Raw genomic sequence first — 18,766 nt, 5'->3', positions numbered from 1 at the left:
CAGCCAGCCACCAGAAATCTTCAACTTTGGTGGTTTTGAACCTTTAACAGGTATGAAGCACCACGTCACTTTAACGGCATCTGCGTTAACAATGTTCACAGAACCACCATTTTCAACTCCAGGAATCTTATAGAACTCAGGTGGAATACGCTATATAAAATCAAATAAAAAGTACATCATTAGAAAACCTTTTATTAAAAAAGTCAAAAAAAAAAAAAAAAAACTCAGGTGGATTCATGATGAAATCTTTGTGGAACTAATTCGAACGAATTTATAATTAAATAAAATATTAAGAATAAAAATGTGTTAATGAAATTGAGTTTGAGCAAATTAGTTAATTTTAAAGGAGAAGAATCATACAAAGCATCTTGAGTTTAGGATTTTAAACTTGATGAAACGATCTTCCACAATAGATGTTGAAATAACTTCGTTGCGCTGATGTTTTAGTACAACAGAAGTAGAAGCTGCATTCATAGGTGTGGTTGAATGTTTTTTATGCGGGTTAGTTCCAAGATAGCTTATAAATAGAAAATTATCATTGTCTACAGGCTTGAAGATCAAAATGCTGAATTGCTGAAGGTTCATTTTTTCCACAAAACTTCTCCATCCGGTTGTAAACATTAAATGCACACCATCAGAACCGATCTCTATGATCGAACGATTAACTGTTGTGGTGTTAAAGAAGACTTCAGAAAGTGAACCATCCAGGCATAGCTTGGATGGCCACCAGGACTTCCTGTGAGGGGAGCCACCCGGGTTCGAATCTTGGCGAAGCCATTTCGTTTAAAAAGGGAGCTCACCTGAGGATGCTTCATCTGGGATCCGGGTAAGCCTGGGGGCTCGGGTACCCGAGGGTTTACCGGTCCGTAGGGCTCCAATGTGGGTGTTGCGGGGCGGGTTCCCTCATTAACCAAAAAAAAAAAAAGAATTCAGAAAGTGGAACTGTATTGTGATATGTGATGTCAGACCACTTTAATGGTAATAGCTGTGTAACAAATCAAGATAAATGTAGTTAATAATATATAGGTTGATTAAAAAATTAAGTAACTGTAAACCTAAATGTAATTGATAAACATACCATGCTTGGGTCATGACAATCCATCAACCATTTAATGAACATTGGCGGTCGATGTTCTGGAACATGAATTTCAACCAAATAATCATTAAACACAGCCAAATCAAATGTTTTCCTATCAAGTAATGTGATTCGCAGTATGTGTTTCTTGGTAATCTTAAGATCTTCCACAATCTGACTCCACCCTGTTGAAAAAGTGAGATCATATCATATCCACTTCAATTCAAGTGCAGATTCATAACTGGATTCATTAACGATGTTCATTAACTTGGAGGTTTTTTGTTTTCCTGAAGTACTTGTTTGCAAAATCATGCGGCATAGTCTGCAAATTAACGTTTAGTTTTGTTTTAGACAGTATTATTTGCACTTGTGATTATATAAATTTGATAAGATTATAAGTAAAATTGTGTATTTAAAAAAATTAACATCGTAATACCTGTAATTGCTCATACGGGCAACGAAACATGATAATAAAAGAAGGAAGCCAGAAAGTTTGTGTAACGACCCGACCTTTTCGACTTTTATATATATTTATTACTTTTGCGAAACTGCGTATTTATGCGTACTAATTTAGATTTTTATTCTGGGATCATTAATTATGTTAATTACTTTCGTTAATGCCTTACAACGTGTTTTTAAGTATTTAGTTGCTTAACATGATCCTTGAATGCATTTACGACCGTTAGTGTCTCTTATCATTTAAAACGAGCTACGTACTTGGTACACGTTAAACTTTTGTCATAATTGGAATATTATGACTACGTAAACTTAATTGTTATTTATTAATGACAATTACTTGGCTTTATGGTTCCTTAATCATGCTTAGTGCTTACTAATGCTTACTAGTTACCTTAATGGACTTAACACCTTAATGGACTTCCATGGCCCAACCTACTCAACTTAGTGGACCACTTAATGGGTTAATTAGCCCATGTAATTAATAATTAGCCCATGTAATTAATGAGACAAGTATCATGCATGCTTGTGTACTAATACTTGCATTATGTCTCAAACCACCCAACAAACCAACACCACTTTGTACCACCACCATGGACCACACCATTCCACACCATATGAGGCCAAAATGGTCCCCCCACACCCTCCAAAACCGTCAGCCACCCTCACCCACACCACCACTTCATTTTTTTTTTTAAATCTCACTTCATTCTCTCATTTCATTTCATTCAAACACACACACTTCTCTCTACTTTCTCACTCTAAAGTTTTTCTCTCAAACTTAAAGAACTTGTAAGTGTTCTTGATTTTCTTTCCTTCTTTTTCTTCTTCCTTTTCGTGATTCATCATCATTATCATCAAAGATTCATATTTTGTAACTTGAATCATTATATATCTTGTGACTTTAAAATTTAATTTGAAGAAAGTGCAAGAACATGGAGGATTAAAGCTTTTTAGCTTTTAATCTTCTTTACTTATGTTAGATCTAAGTTCCATAACTTAAGATCTCTTTAGTTATGTTTAAAGATCAAACTCATGTTTATGATCTTCATGAAACTTGTAGATCCAACTATTTACTTTATGGATCTTCAAGAAAGTTTGAAATGCAAGCTTACTAGCTTTATGTTTCTACAAAAAGTTGTTAAGATCAAAGTTGTAGCTTATGATCTTCTTTAGTTTGTTTTAGCTTAGATTTGTGACTTGTGTTTGCATGAAACAAAAGATACAAGCTTACTAGCTTGAGATCTCATAAGTGTTGATAGAAATCCAAGCTCTCTAGCTTAGGGTTTCATTTTTGTGTTTGATCTAAGTTGTGTAACTTATGATCTTCTACTTTGTTTAAACAAAAGTTCATTTGATTATGTTTATCTTACTTTACAAGATCTAAGTTTCATAACTTATGGTTGTGTAAAAGTTGAAAGTCTAAGTGTTATGACTTAGGGTTTCACAAAGAACATGAGATCTAGACTTTGTAGTCTAAGGTCTTTAATATTTAGCTAAGATCTAAGTTCTATAGCTTAAGGTCTTGCTTATTTAGTTTGATTCAAAGTTTATAGCTTAATAGAACTTGTGATTGTGTTGAAACTAGGAAATTGATGTAACTTTGGTTCATCATCTTGCTCAATCTCTTACATGAGTTGTATTTTGTTTCCTAGTCTTAACTTTGTGTGTTGATGGTTAAACCTTGGTTAAAGTTATGCTAAAACATCATGAGTTGTACACTTGAGGATTATACGCATCAAGGATGAGAACCGTGATGAGCATCAAGCACCAAGAAACCCACCGGAGCAATTGCTTTCTGTTTTTCAAGGTCTGATCAGGCTCCTGGGCTTCTGGAAAAGTTAATTTCCAGATATTTCGGTTCGAGTAGATTACTTTTCATTTAGGCCTCGCCTAAATCCGATATACGGTTTAGGATTTATAGCCTTCCGAAAGTCACTACGCCCTTGTAACGTTGTGCTGAAATTTCTGACCTACTCGCACTTAAACCGTCGCCACGGTCAAACAAAGATGATTTAGGTTCTGAAAATTGGTCAGCAGTTAGAGGACTCACATACGGAGCCTTGGCCACTGGTCTCACGTCATTTTAGTTTGTATAGAGGTCGTAGCAGCTGAATGAAGTCAGCCTTTGTTTCGGTCTCTATTCTTGATTGAAAACTTACTTTACCTTTTACGAATGATGTTGATGATGATGATACTTAAGACTTAACTTATGTACTTTTAAATCCTTTTGAAAAGATTTACTGACTTAGTAACTTTTGACCTAGGTTGAGGACCTTTCGGACCGACTTACTTGCTTACTTATTCGTACCGATTTTACTGCACTATCACTGTGAGTTATAGCATCCCTTTTTACTTCAACTATTTTTGGGACTGAGAATGCATGCGCTTTTTATGTTTTACTTACTAGGAACGAGTACTTAAACTTTATCTATGTGTGGGTTATATAACGGCATAAACTTTCCCCTTAGCTTGGTAACGTTTAGTCATTGGTTTTTGAACCGGTCAACGCGAATCTTAGATATGGATCCATAGGGTTTGACATCCCCACTCGGGCTAGTCGCGCTAGAATTTAACGAGTGTTTAATACTTCATACACTTACACACTCGCCAAGTGTACTTTTAGGGGGTGATATTTACGTTAAGTTAGTTGCCAAGTGCCCACAGTTAAGCATATACTTTTCATACGGTTTTGAATACGAAATCTCGTGGCCTACATTACATTACTGTTACAATTAAACTATAGCTCACCAACATTCGTGTTAAATTTTTAAGCATGTTATTTCTCAGGTGCTTAGACGTATGTTGCTTCCGCTGTACTAGACTCTTGGTGTTAGATTTCCGCTGCTTAATTAGAGATGTCTCAAACATGGAACATTTTACTTGCATTCAAAACTTATGTTACATTTGAACAATGGCTTTGTAATGACCTTAGTGTCACGTACTTGTGTTAACGCTTTCTATTCGTAGAAGCATGCTATCTTTTGTAAAACCTTATCTTTCCTTGAATGCAAACTTCTTTTAAAACAGCATATAGTATTGTAACCTTGTAATGGACCTGTTGTTGATGATCCGTACACGTTAATTTTGTACGGGGCATCACAGTTTGTTCCATTGGTTGAGTATATCTGTCTAGGAACCTCCAAGTTAAATAAATTTATACAATGAAGTTCTGAGTATATAATATAAAAAATTTCTCCACTAAATATTAATGTGTGTATATTTTAAGAACATATGTAAGTTATAATGTAATTTAAATAATATAATTATTAATGATAAAGATTTGTAAAAGCACAATCTTATTTTTATTAAAAAAAACACATCACAAATTTTAAAATTAAAGCTTATATTTTTACAAATTTAGAAGAATATATAGATTCTTTAGCTAATATTATCAACATACATATATAGTGGAATAACACAATATTCAGATTAAAAGTGTCTGATAGAAGTATCTTTCCCATGTAAACACAATATATAGATTTATACTTCAAAATTGAAATTACAAAGCCGATTTAACTACTTGGAAGGATGCATGCATTCATGAATTAGCAATTTATTTAACATGGGAAAATTATTAAGAAACTAACATAATAAGCATTACGAACCCTAACAAATCTAATAAAATAGATAACAATATAACATCTCGAACAAATCTAGACGTTTCCAAATACTATAGATAGTATGAAATTGAAGTAGATATGGAAAAAAATAAATAAAAAAAGAAGATGACACTTACAGGTTTATTGTGGTCCTTGAGCACAAAACCGTTTTCGAAGGTCGAAAGATTTTGAAGAAGTCAAGGGAAACAAGCATATGTTTTTTTTTTTATCTCAGCTACCTTTTTTATTTTACAGTAAAAATTAAGCACAGTAAAAGGGGCTTTTTTATTGGACTAAAATATTAGTGGGCCTAAATTTAACGAAAAACAAATTAGCCCAAAATTAACAAAAACCGATTCACAGATTAATACTGTTGTAAAAATTAATGTTATAACCACACGAATATCAAGACACCTTGTCACACCCCCAGTTAGGGCCTGGGCGAAATGTAATTCAATATCATAATACATACCAACATATTATAAAATGAGAACATTAACTATATGAATAAAACCAAATTGCAGCGGAAGGATTAATAATATCGTTACAAGAATTATAAATTGTTCAAATGCAGAAAAGTAAATATGCGATAAGTCTTGATCCTAGCCAAGTAAGTCATCACATAAGCAGTAGATATAGAGGTCCTGATCATTTAGTACCTGAGACAAACATGCTAAAAGTGTCAACCAAAAAGGTTGAGTGAAATTCATAGGTTTAACAAATATGATTGACCGTTTGTTCTTAGACCACAAGATTTGTTATAAAAGTAGATCACGCAGATCCAAAAGTAGTACTGATTCGTGATATTTTTGACTAAACATTTGTTTTGTCGCCCCGATGATAAGTTGACAGTACCTTATCACCATGTTTAAATCATTATTAAGTAATACAAAGACATCGCGGTCAAGTGTATCGGGGACGTTACTCCCGATAGGCCTACCCCTAATAATTAAGAATGCCTTATCCTGAAAGAAATTAAAAAATATCACTGTGGGGTCTTAGTAGCATAAGCTAGTCATAGCACAGTTTAAGTTCGTACTTGTATCTAAGTTGTTTAAAGTATAAAAGCAGCATGTGTCTCACCCCAGTAAGTATAAAAAGTGCTATAGCAATAAGAGTGGGGCTATGAAAGTCACCTTAGTAATTCGGTGAGTGAAAGTATTCCTTAAAGAGAAAGTATGGATGATCGAAGCACGGAGAAGTCAACCTAAGAATAAGTTGAGAATAGTTTAGATGTTTTGCCCTTTGTTAAGATAAATTTATGAATGTTTAAGTGTAGTTTCCTTTACTAAGTTTCCATGTTTAGTAAGTTTCTTATTAAAGAAGGTTTCTCGTTTTGGAAAGGCTTTTCATATTAGACGAACTTCCAATCTAACACTTTCAATTCGAATGGCCTTTTCAGGTCATAGGGTTCTGAGCCACAGGACCCTTTAAATCGGAAGGCCAAACTCTCCGCCTAGACTTTCGAGCGTCCACTCCTCCGAGAAAGATTAAGATCTATACCCGTCTAATATACCCTTCCAATACGTTTTAGGTTTAAAGTTTAAGTTATACTTATACGTAATAATAGTAGTATTAGATAAGTAGGTTAAATTAGTGTAGTAGTAATTAGAGGTAGTATTAAAGGTTTAGGGTTTAGTATTTTAATTTATATCTTATATTTATTATACATGTAAGGATACATATATATATAGTTTAAATTTAAGTTTTAGATCAATATAAGCATTAATAATTGTCTAATAATGCTCACTAACATTTTATTGACTTCTTATTAGAAGGTAACATGCTTAAAACTTTATAAAAATTTTCTATACATTAATACTAGTTTTTATGCATTAATTATTATTTGCTATTATTGTTTTAATAGCTAAATACAATTAAATAGATAAATATGTTTTAAATCACATCTAATATTTTTCTTAGGATCTACTGATCAATATAAACATAGGAAAATTTTATAATTCATTGTTATGATGTTTAAGTATTTATTTCAAATTTTGCTCTCGGTTTACAATAATTCATAGTTAATTATGTATAAAATAGAAATTTAACTCAAATAAAATATTTTATATTTTTCGTGACCTTCCATAAGTGTACTAAACTCAAGAAAATTATTTATATATATATATGTTATAGATTTAAATATTTAATTCAAAATTTGCATTATTTCTAATATTAAATAATAAAAAAATATAATTCGACTTTGAAAATTAACTTTTATAATTTTCGTTTGTTTGTTCAAGTATTACAATCTCAGGAAAATTATTTGTATACTTATATTACTGAGTTAACTATTTATTTCAAATTTTGTTTTGTTTTATGTATATAATCGGAAATAAATATAAATAAATAGTTAATAATTCTAAAAATAATTTTTACATCATTTTTAATTGTTTTCCAACTGTTTTCCTTCAGTACATATAGTTCTCATTATTTAAAAACATTTATCTCTATTTATATGTATTTACATATAATTACTGTAACAATGATAAATAGAAAATAAATATATAAAATGATAAATAAACCAAACATTCAGTTCCAGAAATGTTTTTACATCATGTGTGACACTCAAAAATTATTAGATCAGTTATATAAATTTTTTTAATATTTATTATGCATTTACATGTATTTACCGATAATTTAATAATTCGTTTTTAAATATAAATTAATATAGTTTCCGAATATATAAATCATAAAAGCAATTTTTATAACCATTATGATACTTTATACTAATTATCATGTATTTATTTTATTTATTTATAATTAACTTGAATTTAATTTGTATTTAACAATCGGCTAACATAAAAACATAATAAAAACTGAAATAAAACTATAAAAAAATATAGAGAACTTACAAAAAAAAAATTTCCAGAGATTTGAGAGAGAATTCTTCAAGTTTTTGGTGTACAAATTTGTGAACTAGGCTATGGTATTTATAGTTACAATTTTTGATAAAGAGAAAATTAAAAAATACAAAAGTTTATAAAAAATAACTAGTGTCTTGTAAAAAAAAATTAAAAGTATTTATGGCCAGTCATGCCATCATTTCAAAATATAAATAAATAAAAGTAAAATTAAAAGTAGGAATAAAATAAATAAAAGTGGATCTAGATCTAGTTTATATATAAAAAATACTTTTTTTTACAATCGGCCGAAGCCCATGATGGGGTGTTTATATATATATTTTTTTATAAAAACAGAATATTTATATTTCATAGTTCTAAAAATGTTAACTAAATTAATTTCTATTTTTATTTAATTATTAAATACGAATTTTGATAAATATAAATATATATTCGGTATTTATAAAATTATAAATACTAAATGTGGTTTTTATTTAATTAAATTATTACTTTATAATTTTATTAGTTTTATATATGTTACTACATTTATATATACTTGTATTTATTATATAGTTAATTGTATAATATATTAACTAAAAAAAAGTAATATAAGTATTTTATATGTAATCATGTTATGACATAATTTTTTTTTTATAAAAATTCTTACGCGTACGTTGTTGAATAAAATTTATTATTCATTTAACATTCGTTAATTTCGTATGTTATATAACGACCTTTTATTAATACTTAGAGTTTATTCATTTTACTTAAATCTTTTGTTCGGGCATTATATAGATGGAAAGAAAAAAAAATGAGGGTCGTTATAGTACCTCCCCATTAATGAAAACTTCATCCCGAAGTTTTAAGTGGAGTTCCAGTCTGCTTCATCAACATTTGGGAAGAGATGGGGGTATTTCCGTATCATTTGGTCTTTGCGTTCCCAGGTATATTCGGGGCCCCTACGCGAATTCCAACGGACTTTAACAAAGTGCATTTGCTCATCAATGCAGATATCATTCAAAGGAATAACAAGAGTATCTTCGGCGAGACACTTTTTCAGATTTGAGACATGAAACACATCATGTACTTGACTTAGTTCAGCTGGAAGTTCTAATCGATACGCAACGGGACCGATTCTTTGAATAACTTTGAAAGGTCCAACATAACGCGGACTGAGTTTACTTCGTTTACCGAAGCGGATAACACCTTTCCAAGGAGATACTTTCAACATAATGTTATCTCCAACTTGGAATTCTAACGGTTTTCGGTGAGGGTCGGCATAACTCTTTTGTCGACTACGAGCAATTTCTAAACGCTTCTTGATTTGCACGATCTTTTGGGAAGTTTCATGAATAAGTTCAGGACCAGTTAATTGTCTGTCCTCGAGTTCATCCCAACATAACGGAGATCTACATTTGCGACCGTATAAAACTTCGAATGGTGTAGCTTTAATACTAGAGTGATAGCTGTTGTTGTAAGAAAACTCGACTAAAGGTAGGTGTTTATCCCACCCTTTACCGAAATCGATAACACATGCTCGTAGCATATCCTCCAAAGTTTGGATAGTTCGTTCACTTTGACCGTCCGTTTGTGGATGATAAGCTGTACTCATGTCGAGTCGAGTTCCAAGAGACGCTTGCAAGGATTTCCAGAAATTGGAAGTAAATCGACTATCGCGATCCGAGATAATAGAAGTAGGGACACCATGACGAGTAACAATCTCTTTAACATAGAGTCAAGCTAACTTTTCCATTCTGTCAGTCTCTTTGATTGGTATGAAATGTGCAGACTTAGTGAGAAGATCAACTATGACCCAAATTGTATCATTGCCATTTGCAGTCTTAGGCAATTTTGTGATAAAGTCCATAGCTATACCATCCCACTTCCACTGTAGAATATCGGGTTGAGTTAAAAGACCAGAAGGCTTTTGGTGCTCGGCTTTGACTTTTGAACAAGTAAGACACTTACTCACGTAAGTAGCAATGTTGCCTTTCATGTTGGGCCACCAGTAGAACTCTTTCATATCCTGATACATTTTATTAGAACCAGGATGAATAGAATACCTAGTCTTATGTGCTTCATCCAAGACTAGTTCATGGAGATTACCATAACGAGGAACCCAAATTCGATTACCAAAGTATCTTGTACCATTGGACTTAACTTACAGTTGGTTTTCGAAATTTATAGGTCCTTCTCCTTCGATAAGTGTAGGTTTGATAGCTTCAACTTGAACTTCGCAGATTCGAGAGATGAGATTCGATTTCATCTTAAGATTCAAGGCACGAACACGCCTAACTTTGTCCTTTCGACTTAGAGCATCAGCAACTACATTTGCCTTTCCTGGATGATACTTTAGTTCACAATCATAATCATTTAACAATTCGAGCCATCGTCTCTGTCTCATGTTTAGCTGTTTCTGATTAAAGACATGCTGAAGACTCTTATGGTCGGTGAATATCGTAAACTTAGTACCGTATAGATAATGTCGCCAAATCTTCATAGCGAATACCACAGCACCTAACTCTAAATCGTGTGTGGTGTAATTAACATCATGTTTCTTTAATTGTCGGGAGGCATAAGCGATAACCTTCTTGCGTTGCATTAGGACACAACCGAACCCTTGTTTCGAGGCATCGCAGTAGACAACAAAATCGTCGGAACCTTCAGGTAAAGATAAGATCGGAGCAGTGGTCAACTTCTCTTTCAGAATCTTAAACGCAGACTCTTGTTCTTCGGACCACTCGAATTTCTTCCCTTTGTGAGTTAACTTGGTGAGAGGCTTTGCAAGAAGAGAAAAATCTTTAATAAATCTTCGGTAGTAACCGGCAAGTCCCAAAAATTGGCGAATATGCTTCGCAGTCTTTGGCACTTCCCAATTCTGAACATCGGTGATTTTAGCGGGATCGACATGTATTCCATTACTATCTACAACATGTCCAAGGAATTGTATGGTTCTAAGCCAAAACTCACACTTAGAAAATTTTGCGTAGAGTTGTTCTTTTCTTAAGAGTTCAAGAATCAATCGTAAATGTTGCTCATGTTCTTTCTCGCTTTTAGAATAGATCAAGATGTCGTCGATGAAAACAATAACGAATTTATCAAGGTAGGGCTTGCAAACACGGTTCATAAGATCCATAAATATGGCTGGAGCATTGGTTAAACCGAAAGGCATAACACAAAATTCGTAATGTCCGTATCGGGTGCGGAATGCAGTCTTAGGAATGTCGGACTCCTTGACTCTGAGCTGGTGATAACCGGACCTTAAATCAATCTTAGAATAAACGCTTGACCCTTGAAGTTGGTCGAATAGATCATTAATGCGAGGTAACGGGTAACGGTTCTTTATGGTAAGCTTGTTGAGTTCTCGGTAATCAATACACATTCTCAACGTACCATCCTTCTTTTTGACAAATAAGATAGGAGCTCCCCACGGGGACGAACTTGGATGAATAAAACCTAGATCCAAAAGTTCTTGGAGTTGGTTAGAAATTCCTTCATTTCGGAAGGTGCTAAACGATACGGTGCTTTAGCAATGGGTGCCACACCTGGAGATAAATCGATTTGAAACTCAACTTGACGAGGCGGTGGAAGACCAGGGAGATCTTCGGGAAACACATCGGGAAAATCGTTAACAACCGGGACATTTTCATTACGCGTTTCTTCGGATTCGATCATTTTAACGTGAGCTAGTATGGCGGAGTAACCTTTCACAAGGTACTTACGGGCTTTAAGACATGAGATGATATTAAGATTGGAACAACTCTGTTTGCCTTGGATAATAAGAGTTTCTCCACTTCCTAACGGAATTTGAACGGTCTTATCGAAACACATGATGGCTGCTCTCAATGGACCTAACCAATCCATTCCAACCACTACATCGAAACTACCTAGCTCGACCGGCAAAAGGTCTATCTTGAATTCCTTATCGGCTAGAATTAGGTTGCAGTTTTTATATATTTTATCAACTTTCATTAACTTCCCATTAGCCACTTCTACTAATCGTCTGGTTTGTAGGGTTTGGGTCTTTTCAGTAAAAAGGGTGCAAAACTCATTTGACACATAACTCTTATCGGCTCCCGTATCAAATAAAATAGTGGCATAACAATTATTGATGAGGTACGTACCGGTAATGACCTCATCCTCATCACTGGCTTCTGCAGCAGTAATCACAAAAGCACGACCTTTGGCAGTAGCATTTGCTCCAGTAGCTGGAGTATCTTTCTTCTTTGGACAATTCGGGCTAATATGCCCCTTTTCACCACAAGTATAGCATGTTGGAGGAGCTCTAGCCGGAACAATGGCTCTATTCTGAGGTAGGGTTCTACAAGTCTTTGCAGCATGGCCTATCTTCTTACATATTGTACACACAGCAGTGCACTTTCCCGGATGATGCCTTTCACATTAGAACAAAACAAACTAGTACCCTGATAACCGGGTCTCGTACCATTCCCCGGTTTCTTGTTAACATTTTGAGCTGAACCCTGAGATGGTTCAAATTTCCTCTTATTGTCACCGTTTTTAACTTCGACTTGTTTATTAGCCGAAACTCTCTTACGTTTAGCCATCATTAAACTCTGTGCCATGTGGATCACAGCATCCACAGTAACCTTTTCGGCAGAAATCACATTTCCTTGAACATCCTCGGGTAGACCCTCGATATACCGCTCTATCTTGCGGGCTTCAGTTGGGAACATTTCTGGACATAAGGTAGAAAGCTCCAAAAAACGATTGGTATAGCTTTCGATATCGGTTCCTTTAACTCTGAGTTCCCAGTACTCAGCTTCGAGCTTTTGGACTTGACTTCTTGGGCAAAACTTTGTGATCATCATGCCTTTGAGTTCATCCCATGGGGTAGCATTAGCATTATCTATTCCCACAGATTTGGTATGAGCAGTCCACCATGTCATAGCATTGCCAGTGAGTGAACTTGTGGAAAACTTCACTCGATCATTATCTCCGTAGTTACAGACACGGAAGATTGATTCTAGCTTTTTAAACCATCGGACCAGTTCTACGGCTTCTTCTTTTCCACTAAAAGTGGGTGGTTTACAGTTCTTAAAATCTTTATAGGAGCAAGTTTTAGAAGGAACATTATGATTGTTATTGTTATTGCCTTGGGCGACCGCTAGCAGCAATTGAAATTGCTCAGTAGAAAGAGTGACATTTGGTATAAGATTGTTGTTGTTGTTGTTGTTGTTGTTGTTGCCACGAGTTGAGTGAGCCATTGATCTTCAATACATAAATACATTATTAGTTGAAGAATCAAGGTGTTATAAGTTTACAATCATGATTTATAATGTTTGCACAACACATATAGGTGAATAAGACAATATGCTTAAATAAACACTTAACATTATTAGAAACGAGGCATTATATAAGCCTTTATTACACGAGTTTGGAATGGAAAAAGTTTAGGCATAAGCCTTTACATAGATGGGTAAAAGGAAAATAGGAAAACAAAAGATAGGTTTTAGTTCTTCTTTTTTCGTTCTCAGCTTCCTTCATAAATTTCTCTATCTTTTCATTTTTCTCCTTTTGTTTCTCATGGAGGTATTCAAGATTATCGTAGAGGTTAGTGATGCGGCTGTTGACAAAGTTGTTGTTGAATTCCTTGATAGCCAGTTGATGATTGATTCGGTTTTTTTCTATTTTCATCTTAGACTCAACTAGTTCTTGGAGGTAGGCAAGAGATTGCTTTCCCCAACGGATATTCCGTTCTTCCTCAGTCTTCACTTTCATTACTGTCTCCATCACTTTGTCCATGTTATTTTTCACAAGTTTTTCTAGTCTTTCCGTTTGAGAGTCGAAGGACTCTTTGATGATTTCTTTCAAGATTGTGTTTTCTTTTTCTAGGTTGTTTAGACGCATTTCTATCCGAGCAACATGGCGCCTACTATACTCTTTATTCTTATCACAACTTCGCTGAAGGTTGAGGAGGTTACTCTTCACCATCACGTGCTCAATGTTACTACAAAATAATGGATCGGCTTCTCTAGTGGCGGCGGGTTCGGTTTGTTTTCTCTTTCGAGATGAGTTTTCAGATGATTCTTTAATAGGCTCTTCTTCATGCTCATAATCTGAGAAGTCACTGTCGTAGTTAGGGAGGTCTTGAAGAGCATTCCATTCGGGAGTATTCATCGGTTGATGAGAGTCAGAGTCAGCAGAATTGGCAGGATGTTTTCCTTTGCTTTCATTTCTCGGGGTTGGATAATATTCGGGAGACCCACGCGAGTTGTAACGAGTGTTTGGGCTATAGCTCATTGGTGGTGAAGGAGGACTATAAAGTGGGCTTCGAACTGATTTTTCGGTAGAAGATCCTTCAGTATCTTCCTCAGCTGGTTTGAAAAGAGTCATTTTGTTTATTTGATGATAGCTTGACATCCTAACATTAAGATAGAGATTTTGATTAGATTTTTAAGCTAGGATTGTAAAGAATGAGAGGTAGGGTTGAACTCTTTGCTTTAACATTCTAAGGTAATCCTAAGTGCTTTAAAGTCTAAGGCAGGAAAGGTTATAGTTTCCTAGATTGCTAAGGTACCCTAGCTAACAAGTAAGGCACACATAAAATGCAATCCTGGTTCTCTATAACAGCCTGGTTAAGCTCTGATACCAATCTGTCACACCCCCAGTTAGGGCAGGGGCGAAATGTGATTCAATATCATCATACATACCAACATATTATAAAATGAGAACAATAACTATATGAATAAAACCAAATTGCAGCGGAAGGATTAATAATGTCGTTACAAGAATTATAAATTGTTCAAATGCAGAAAAGTAAATATGCGATAAGTCTTGATCCTAGCCAAGTATCACATAAGCAGTAGATATAGAGGTCCTGATCATTCAGTACCTGAGACAAACATGCTAAAAGTGTCAACCAAAAAGGTTGAGTGAAATTCATAGGTTTAACAAATATGATTGACCGTTTGTTCTTAGATCACAAGATTTGTTATAAAAGTAGATCACGCAGATCCAAAAGTAGTACTGATTCGTGATATTTTAGACTAAACATTTGTTTTGTTGCCCCGATGATAAGTTGACAGTACCTTATCACCATGTTTAAATCATTATTAAGTAATACAAAGACATCGCGGTCAAGTGTATCGGGGATGTTACTCCCGATAGGCCTACCCCCAATAATTAAGAATGCCTTATCCTGAAAGCAATTAAAAAATATCACTGTGGGGTCTTAGTAGCATAAGCAAGTCATAGCACAGTTTAAGTTCGTACTTGTATCTAAGTTGTTTAAAGTATAAAAGCAGCATGTGTCTCACCTCAGTAAGTATAAAAAGTGCTATAGCAATAAGAGTGGGGCTATGAAAGTCACCTTAGTAATTCGGTGAGTGAAAGTATTCCTTAAAGAGAAAGTATGGATGATCGAAGCACGGAGAAGTCAACCTAAGAATAAGTTGAGAATAGTTTAGATGTTTTGCCTTTTGTTAAGATAAATTTATGAATGTTTAAGTGTAGTTTCCTTTACTAAGTTTCCATGTTTAGTAAGTTTCTTATTAAAGAAGGTTTCTCGTTTTGGAAAGGCTTTTCATATTAGACGAACTTCCAATCTAACACTTTCAATTCGAATGGCCTTTTCAGGTCATAGGGTTCTGAGCCACAGGACCCTTTAAATCGGAAGCCCAAACTCTCCGCCTAGACTTTCGAGCGTCCACTCCTCCGAGAAAGATCAAGATCTATACCCGTCTAATATACCCTTCCAATACGTTTTAGGTTTAAAGTTTAAGTTATACTTATACGTAATAATAGTAGTATTAGATAAGTAGGTTAAATTAGTGTAGTAGTAATTAGAGGTAGTATTAAAGGTTTAGGGTTTAGTATTTTAATTTATATCTTATATTTATTATACATGTAAGGATACATATATATATATAGTTTAAATTTAAGTTTTAGATCAATATAAGCATTAATAATTGTCTAATAATGCTCACTAACATTTTATTGACTTCTTATTAGAAGGTAACATGTTTAAAACTTTATAAAAATTTTCTATACATTAATACTAGTTTTTATGCATTAATTATTATTTGCTATTATTGTTTTAATAGCTAAATACAATTAAATAGATAAATATGTTTTAAATCACATCTAATATTTTTTTTAGGATCTACTGATCAATATAAACATAGGAAAATTTTATAATTCATTGTTATGATGTTTAAGTATTTATTTCAAATTTTTCTCTCGGTTTACAATAATTCATAGTTAATTATGTATAAAATACCAATTTAACTTAAATAAAATATTTTATATTTTTCGTGACCTTCCATAAGTGTACTAAACTCAAGAAAATTATTTATATATATATGTTACAGATTTAAATATTTAATTCAAAATTTGCATTATTTCTAATATTAAATAATAAAAAAATATAATTCGACTTTGAAAATCAACTTTTATAATTTTCGCTTGTTTGTTCAAGTATTACAATCTCAGAAAAATTATTTGTATACTTATATTACTGAGTTAACTATTTATTTCAAATTTTGTTTTGTTTTATGTATATAATCGGAATTAAATATAAATAAATAGTTAATAATTCTAAAAATAATTTTTACATCATTTTTAATTGTTTTCCAACTGTTTTCCTTCAGTACATATAGTTCTCATTATTTAAAAACATTTATCTCTATTTATATGTATTTACATATAATTACCGAAACTATGATAAATAGAAAATAAATATATAAAATGATAAATAAACCAAACATTCAGTTCCAGAAATGTTTTTACATCATGTGTGACACTATAAAATTATTAGATTAGTTATATAAATTCGTTTAATATTTATTATGCATTTACATGTATTTACCGATAATTTAATAATTCGTTTTTAAATATAAATTAATATAGTTTCCGAATATATAAATCATATAAATAATTTTTATAACCATTATGATACTTTATACTAATTATCATGTATTTATTTTATTTATTTATAATTAACTTGAATTTAATTTGTATTTAACAATCGGCTAACATAAAAACATAATAAAAACTGAAATAAAACTATAAAAAAATATAGAGAACTTACAAAAAAAAATTTCCAGAGATTTGAGAGAGAATTCTTCAAGTTTTTGGTGTACAAATTTGTGAACTAGGCTATGGTATTTATAGTTACAATTTTTGGTAAAGAGAAAATAAAAAAATATAAAAGTTTATAAAAAATAACTAGTGTCTTGTAAAAAAAAAATTAAATGTATTTATGGCCAGTCATGCCATCATTTCAAAATATAAATAAATAAAAGTAAAATTAAAAGTAGGAATAAAATAAATAAAAGTGGATCTAGATCTAGTTTATATATAAAAAATACTTTTTTTTTACAATCGGCCGAAGCCCATGATGGGGTGTTTATATATTTTTTTTTTATAAAAACAGAATATTTATATTTCATAGTTCTAAAAATGTTAACTAAATTAATTTATATTTTTATTTAATTATTAAATACGAATTTTGATAAATATAAATATATATTCGGTATTTATAAAATTATAAATACTAAATGTGGTTTTTATTTAATTAAATTATTACTTTATAATTTTATTAGTTTTATATATGTTACTACATTTATATATACTTGTATTTATTATATAGTTAATTGTATAATATATTAACTAAAAAAAAGTAATATAAGTATTTTATATGTAATCATGTTATGACATAATTTTTTTTTTTTTATAAAAATTCTTACACGTACGTTGTTGAATAAAATTTATTATTCGTTTAACATTCGTTAATTTCGTATGTTATATAACGACCTTTTATTAATACTTAGAGTTTATTCATTTTACTTAAATCTTTTGTTCGGGCATTATATAGATGGAAAGAAAAAAAAATGAGGGTCGTTATACACCTACACTAAGAAGCAAAAAATATCTTTCTTGAAAGGTGTTTTTGAAAAACAATCAGACATTAAATTTCACTGTAAGTAAAAAAAGTTTTTTCATCACTTTGTACTTCATTTGATTGTAAGTAAACAATTTTTTCCATCACTTTCTACTTCATTTGTTAAATCAAGAGTTGTATATGCTTTGTTTTTATAGAAAGTTGTTTATTTAATACTTAGTTTAATATGACTATAAATATATATTTTTTGCTGTTAGGGTTTTTAAAGTTCCTAATTTTAAATTACTGTAAACATGATCATCATTTTATAGATAAAGTTATACTGGTTTATTTGTTTTGATATTTTTATAGGTTGCATGTATGTTAGTTGTTGTGTAAGAATACGTGTTTAATATATATAAATCCTGACTTAATTAGTATAAATTGGTATTTAAATAGGGTTTAGTAACCAAAGTTAGTATTATGAGTTTGTTGTAGAAAATATTATTTTGGTTTACATAAATAACAAAACTAAAGACAACTACCTGGACGATTTTGTAATACTTGAAGATTACTTTAATAGTTTAGCATAAAGATTGTTATTTAATTTATGATATTAATTTTTGATGATTGATGGTTCTTAGTTCATCATTGTGTAGAGATGTAAATGATTAAAATCTATTGTGATATTAGGGATTATGAGGAATAGTAGATTAGATTAGAAAGCAAAAACCTTCTCATTTACTATGTTTTTCATTGTCGAAACTCTTTTATTGATTTTAAGTTTGATGTATTATTTATTCATTTATCAATTTATAATGGATAAATGTAATAGAATTTTGTATTAACTAATATGTATTAATTTTATTGATCAAATAATAGATTTGAATGGATTTTTCTCAAAGACTACCTACTTTTCTGACGGTCATTCATGATCCAAATGGGAAGA

The sequence above is a fragment of the Rutidosis leptorrhynchoides genome, chromosome 1, assembly GCF_046630445.1.
Source record: "Rutidosis leptorrhynchoides isolate AG116_Rl617_1_P2 chromosome 1, CSIRO_AGI_Rlap_v1, whole genome shotgun sequence".
Lineage (NCBI taxonomy): Eukaryota > Viridiplantae > Streptophyta > Magnoliopsida > Asterales > Asteraceae > Rutidosis > Rutidosis leptorrhynchoides.
This window is presented reverse-complemented; position numbering follows the sequence as displayed.